Raw genomic sequence first — 7317 nt, forward strand, 5'->3', positions numbered from 1 at the left:
CTATGTGTTCACCAGCCAGGAAGCTCTTTGAACCTTTTTTTTTGCATTTTTTTAAGGAAACACCATTATATTCGCATGATTAAATGACTGGCCATTGGCAAATGATACAATTTCCATTTCCTTTCCCCTCCCTGGAGATCAGGAGGTGAACTGAAAGTTTCAACCCTTTAATTTCAGAGGTGGGTTCCCGGGCAACCAGCCCCATCCTTTAGGTGAGGTCCTAAAGCCGCCTCATTAACATAACAAAAGCCACTTTAATTAAATTCCAAGTGCTTAGGAGATGTGTGCCAGAAATAGAGATGAAGACCAAATACTTATTTCTACTTATTTCTAAATGCAAATCATTATATCCCACTACTACCAATCATTTTATAAATTCACAAGAAAGCTTTTGGTTAACAGAAATTTTATGATTTTTCTTTCTTTCTTTTTTTGTTTGATTTTTTTGTCTTTTTGCCTTTTCTAGGGCCACTCCTGGGGCATATGGAGGTTCCAGGCTAGGGGTCTAATCGGAGCTGTAGCCCCCCAGCCTACGCCACAGCCACAGCAACAGCAACGCAGGATCCGAGCCGCATCTGCAACCTACACCACAGCTCACAGCAACGCTGGATCCTTAACCCACTGAGCAAGGCCGGGGATTGGGATCGAACCCACAACATCATGGTTCCTAATCAGATTTGTTAACCACTGAGCCATGACGGGAACTCCTCATTTTTCTCCTTAAACTCAATTTTTTTCCCACTATTTTCACAAAGTTTTATCAAATTGTAATTGTTTATCCTGGAAAGAATTTTATTTTTCACCACACCATACAACTTTATGATAAAAATGCATTTGTAAAATATTTATAAATTATACATATGAAATATTTTAATATTATAGCATCCTACAGCCTAAAGGCTCTAAGTATTTAAACTTAATTGGATTAATATTGTATTACAATTAATGTTAGTATAAATTTCTCAATTTAATCAAATATCTTTGCTAAATTGTATTAATGTGAAAGGAGGTTTTTAATTAGTTAAATTATTTATTCACAAAAGAATATTTCTTCTTAGTAGAATAGAATAGAGACCAAGACCAACTGAAAAAAATTCTCTTTGGAGTTCCTGTCATGGCTCAGTGGTTAACAAACCCAACTAGTATCCATGAGGACATGGGTTCAATCCCTGGCCTCACTCAGTGGGTTAAGGATCCAGCGTTGCTGTGAGCTGTGGTGTAGGTCACAGACACGGCTCCAGTGCCGTGTTGCTGTGGCTGTGGTATAGGCCAGAAGCTGCAGCCGGGATTCGACCCCTAGCCTGGGAACCTCCATATGCAGGGTGAGGCCGCCAAAGAGACAAAAAAAGGGAAAAAAAAAATTTTAAGTAGAGATAAATGCTGGGTACCCATGCGCACAGATAAGTAGAATGGAATAAAAGGGGTTTTGTTTTGCAATATAAAAATCACTCAATTCTGCAAAACCCTTTCAAGTTGCAATTTAAATACTTCATAATCCTCTATCATAAAAAATGTTCAATGATCTGTCAGTAAATATCTCCATCATGTGCATTTATAATTGTCTTGGAAAAGGTACTGAAAACCAACTGAACTGCAACCAAATTTATTTTTTAGTCAATGGAGTCATTACTTTCCTCAATGTCTGAAAAGTGCATCAAAAAAGTGTTACTCACCTCGGAGTCCCTGTTTCGGCTTAGCGGTAATGAACCCGACTAGTAACCATGGGATGGAGGTTTGATTCTGCTTTGCCATAAGCTGCGGGGTGGATCTCAAACCCAGCTTGGATCCCATGTTGCTGAGGTTGTGACTCCAATTAGACCCCTAGCCTGGTCTTTGATATGACGGGAAGGCAGCCCTAAAAAAAAGACCAAAAAAAAATTTTTTTTACTAACCTTAATAAATTGTTTTTAACTTAACCTGTTTTTCATCCACATAGAAGCACCTTGTTTAACCTTACCCCAAAGAGTTGAAAGACATGTAAATATCATTCCCTTAAAGATCTTTGCCAATATTACATGACTATCAATACACATACATAATTTTGTATTGAAGTACAACTTACATGCAGTAAGTTGCACTAACATTTGGTTCATGCCTTTGATGGAGTGTTATTTTAAACAAGATCATACATCTATATATACATTATATGAAGTCAATACCCTTCTCTCCTGACCTCTGTAGCATTCTTTAAAAACAACACTGAAGAATAAGGGCAGAAAGCCTTTCAGATAAACGGTGCTCGGTCAAATGGATAATCAGAAGAAAGAAAAAGTATTTCATGACCCTTGCCAGTGTGGCAAGAGGTCATTGACAGGACATGACCTCTGGCAGACCTGTTCCCTGGGCCCAGGCAATCAGAGACGCCTTATACCCTGCCCTTAGAATACAGTTCTGCCCACAGTTTTCAGGGCTGGAGCCAGTTCAAGGATATAGCCTTGAGAGAGTGATGTGTTATTGAGACCACCTGCACTGAATACCTGACGGAACCCAGTTAAAGCCTCCCTGTAAACTTTAAAGATTCTTGCAAGTGGGTAGAGAGATCCACGCCCTCTCACAGGAAAGTTCCTTTGCTTATCATAAACAAATATTTAATTATAGATATATTGTAGAACTACATAGGGAAAGGAGAATAAGATGATTTCAGAGGACACAGAAAGGAACAGAATTATTTCTTTGGGGAGGTACATGATTTTCTGAATGGCACAGTAAAAATGTAAAACATTAAAAAAAAAGTGGCTATATCAGATTATATTAAGATTGAGAACTTCAATGCATTCAGAAGCTCCATTGACAGTTGCCAAAGGCGAAAAAAAAAAAAAAAAAAGCACCGTTGGGCACCTTAGCTGTTAAGCAAAGTAAGAGCAGGGCTTTAATGGGTTTGCAAACCAGGGAGACCCAGGTACCACAAAGTGAGTCCCACCATTGGGGCAAATGGACAGAAACGTTAAAGGTAAAAACCACAAAGAAGGTGAGGAAGTTATCAGTCCTGATGGGTTGGTGGGTAACTGCACCAGTTATTTTTGTTTAGTTCTTTACAAATGTCAAACTGTTTGGGAATTAAGTCACAGGGATCCTTCTTGGCGGACCAAGGTTCTCTGCCTCAGAGGGAGAAGAGCCCCTTTTCCATTCAGGTTTGAGAAGCCAAATAACTGGAATCTAAGCTGAAATTGATACAGTACACGCTTTATTAAGTGGCCAAAAAATGCAGAAGCTGGAACAAAGTTCACAGGTCAATTTGTCACCCACGTGTCAAGAGGGATTTCGTTTTAAAGAGTGATGGGAAATGGAGGAGGAGGGAGGCTAAGGATGGGGGCATATGCATTAGTCTACCTGGGGAGGGGCAGGACTTTTTCCTTGGGAGTGGGTGCCATTCACTTTCTTTTCTTTTTTTATTTTATTTTATTTTTTTGTCTTTTAGGGCTTCACCCACAGCACAGGGAGATTCCCAGGGTAGGGGTCAAATCGGAGCTGCCCCCACTGGCCTATGCCACAGCCATAGCCATACCAGATCTGAGCCAGGTTTGCCACCTATACCACAGCTCATGGCAACGTCAGATCCTTAACCCACTGATCGAGGCCAGGGATCGAACCCTCATCCTCATGGATGCTAGTCAGGTTCGACAACCACTGAGCCACCACGGGAACTCCGCATTCACCTTCTATACTTTTCTTTCTTCTGTCCTTTATTTTTGGTTCTTAATGTCTGGTCACAGCTGCTGGTAAGTGTGTGTGTGTGTGAGTGTATTTTAATGGCTACACCCTCAGCACTTGGATGGAATTTCCAGGCCAGGGATTGACTCTTAGCTGCATCTGCGATCTACACCACAGCTATAGCAATGCTGCATCATTTAACCCCCTATGCCAGGACGGGATCAAACACATACCTTTTCCGAAGAGCTGCTGCGGTTGTACTCTTAACCTACTGTGTCAGAGTGGGAACTTCAAGTACGTCATTCAATACGGTACTAAAGTGAAATCAACATATAATGAGACTCAGGGTCTGTTGGAGGTCTGATTTGTTACCATATTGGTCCCAGCTGGTTCCATCTGGGTTTTTTGTTTGTAGCTTCCTTTCTTTAGACCCTTTAACTTAAAGATTTATTAACTCCTAGGAAAGATCATGGTTGTTGGGGTTTCGAGCAAAGACACTCCTGCTAAATGTGGGGGTCGGCTGGTTTTAAGCAAAGATCTAGAGCAGTCCTGGCAGCAAAACTGTAAGCAGGTACTTCCAGGAACAAAGACCATCAGCTTTGTTTTGCTTAATCCTTGTCTTCCCCCCCTCCCCCCCTCTGAGGACCATTATCAGTCATTATGGCCTTTCTCATGCTAACCCTGGCCTCCTCTGGATGAGGACAGTTTGTCACGGTACGTATTTTATATTCAGAATGTATAAACTAACCCTGACAATCTCCAAGGAAAAGATGAATGACCTAATAGAAAAGTGGCGCCTAATACTTGAAGGCATTGCACACAAGTGGAGATCCAAAGGGCTGATGAGCCCAGGGAAGGTGATCAGCCTCATCAGGAAAAGCTTATGGAAATCACAACGTGGTGGCACCTGCCGCTGCAAAGGCCGAAGGAACTAGGGAGGCAATACCAAATATTGGAAATAATGGGGGGAGGCTTGAGGAATTCTCCTGTTATTAGCAGTTGGTCAGACTCTTTACCAGTCTCTTATAAAGTTACGCATATTTTATGACCCTGAACTCCAGAATTTAGTTATATATTTGACAGCAGTTCAGTGTCATTCATTGAAAAGACTTGGCTTTCCACTTATTTGGTGACTTTGTTGCAAATGCCCCTAGTTGTGTGTTCCTAAGCAAGGGCAGTACTTTTTTCTTTTTTTTCTTTTTTGTGGAGATGGGAGGGGGTGGTGAAGGAGTCTGCGCATGGGCAGGTGGATCCAACTTCCGGGCGTGCAGGGGAGGCGAGCGCACTGGGTACCGGAGTCCACTTTGCTTGGATTTACTCCGGGAGGGAGTAGCGGGAAAACCGGAGAGCAGGCCTGAGCACAGCTCGGAGCTTCTGGCCGCCCATTCTTTCTGAATGACGGTGCTGCTTGTGAAGATCTTAAAATCAGGTACTGGAAGGAAACCCCTTGACCTTGTTCTTGAAGACCATCTTGGCGATTCTTAGAGTGTTTGCATTCTCATAGGAGTTGAGAATCATCTTGTCACCATCTGCAAACAAAAAGCCTGCTATTATTATTTTTTATTTTTGGAACAGTCGTGAATCTATAGATAAATTTGGGGAGAATTAAAATCCTAAAGTGAGTCTTCCAAAGGGGTTAGGTAAATTCTTAAGGTTTCTCGTATCTTTAAAATGGTACAGTTTTGGATGCTGTTTTCTTCAACTTTGTTAATAACTCTGAATTATCGATTATTTTACATGTTCCTCCTAGCTCCCTGTGAAGTTGATGAATGCAAAACAAACTCATGACCATAGAAAACACACTGAATCCCCATTTTTTTCATTCTGGGGATTGCCGTTTGCTTGTCTTTTTCATTTTTCTTTGTTTTCTTCCTTTCACTGCCATTCAATTTGCCCATCTAAATTCCTTAAGCATCTTGGTACTAATTTCATCCAAAATAGGAGTGACCCAAGACTGGCCATTAGCATTCTTTCCAGTGCTAAGATACAACCCCCATTTGTGTTTACAGTAGAGAGTTATAAATTACATTGAAATTCTCCAAGATTGTAAAGAGATGGATGGTCTCCAGGGGAGGGTTGTCATAAAAGGGAAATCAAACCAGCTGAATAATACAATAAGTCTCTGTAAAAAGCTAGCTCAGCCAAGCAGGGATATGAGAGGTGGCAGCCTTTGAGGAGATGGCTGACAGATTTCATTTGTTGAGGATCAGATCTTGCCCTGGTGTCACATGTCATATTTTCCCACCACCCTTTTGGTGTTCTACAGGCACCCTCTCCAGGTGCTGTCAGGGGAGTGTGCAGAGGCTGCCAGTTAAATGGCAGGCGTGGTTAAGTCAAGTGTATAGAAACAGCCATTTTCTCCCCTCCTCTCCTGCTGAAAGGTGCAAACAGAATCTCTAGTTGATTTACTAATCATGTGGGGAGAAAGTGAAACTAGAATAAATAAGTTTGACTCTTTCTTTCCTTTTCCTTCCTTCCTTCTTCCCTTCCTCCCTCCCTTCCTTCTCTGCCGAAACTCAGCTTCTGTCCATTGGTGCTGAATAGAAACTCAAAAACAGAGTTTGGGGTGATGGATGAAAAGTTTTTATTGCTTTGCCAGGCGAGGGTCATGCCTTAAAGAGTGTGTCCTCCTTGGGGGAAGAAGTACAGGAGGGTTAATAGTCTAAAAGGAGAAAAAAAGTTTTCGGATAAGAATCGGGTTGGGGAAAACATGCATTCTTCTTTACTTGGGGGGAATAAAAGCTTAGTCACCAAGGCTGGTGTCAGGAGATCTCGGCATTATCGTGCTAGTGGTCTTCTGGGTTATTGCCTAGAATAACAGTACTTGGGAAAAGGGTATTAGAACAAACTGGGAAAGTTTCTGAAAAGCATCACGTGCTAATAATCTTTAACCCACAGGCAGTTGTGCTCAGAGTGCCTCATCTTCAGTTTTACAGGTGATTGTGTTTAGGGTGCAGTCAAACCAGGTACAATACAAGGAAGGGCTGCAAGCTGTTGAAATTTATTTGTTTTTTATCTTTTGTCCTTTTAGGGCCGCACCTGCGGCATACGGAGGTTCTCAGCCTAGGGGTCTAATCGGAGCTGCAGCCACTGGCCTACGCCACAGCCACAGCCACACCAGATACGAGCCAAGTTTGCAACCTACACCACAGCTCACGGCAACGTCGGATCTTAAACCCACTCAGCGAGGCCAGGGATGGAACCCACAACCTCAGGGTTCCTAGTCAGATTCATTTCTGCTGGGCCACAACGGGACCTCCGTGTTGAACTTTCAAGTATTCATTTCTAAAAGAAGCTAAGGACTGTAACTTTGTTCTTAGGTGTATAAGGTGCTTACGTCATTATGTGTATCCCTTGAGAGGGAACCAGGATCCTGGCCCAAGGCTATACTATTGTTGCTTGATGGCTCCTCTCTGGTCTCTGCATCCCCTCCCTTCCCTGACTGGCGACTGTCTGAACCTGCCCCTTGGAACTCAGGGAAGGCCATGGAGACTCAATGAGGCCCATTTCCTAAAAACAAGACAAGAAATGGGGGACGCAGCTTTTGTGCCCAGGAGCCTCACAGGGCCCTGCTCACTTGGTCTCCCTTACTTCCTCTCCTCCTCTTTCTCATTCCCCCTCCCAGCCTTCGTCTCTGCCTTTCTTCCTTATTATTCGATTTCCTAT

At 42.6% G+C, this 7317-nt stretch overlaps 1 long non-coding RNA gene across 2 annotated transcripts in view; it reads left to right on the top strand.

Moving 5' to 3' along the window:
• LOC110261427 overlaps positions 4891-7317 on the top strand; it is a 65551-nt gene continuing 63124 nt past the window's right edge. Inside the window, exon 1 of one of the 2 annotated variants that reach the window (XR_002345510.1) lies at positions 4891-5080. This is a non-coding gene — a long non-coding RNA (uncharacterized LOC110261427). The remainder of the gene's footprint in view (positions 5081-7317) is intronic. The other variant, XR_002345511.1, reaches the window with a different exon arrangement.

This window comes from Sus scrofa, chromosome 6 (assembly GCF_000003025.6).
Source record: "Sus scrofa isolate TJ Tabasco breed Duroc chromosome 6, Sscrofa11.1, whole genome shotgun sequence".
NCBI classification, from domain to species: Eukaryota; Metazoa; Chordata; class Mammalia; order Artiodactyla; family Suidae; genus Sus; species Sus scrofa.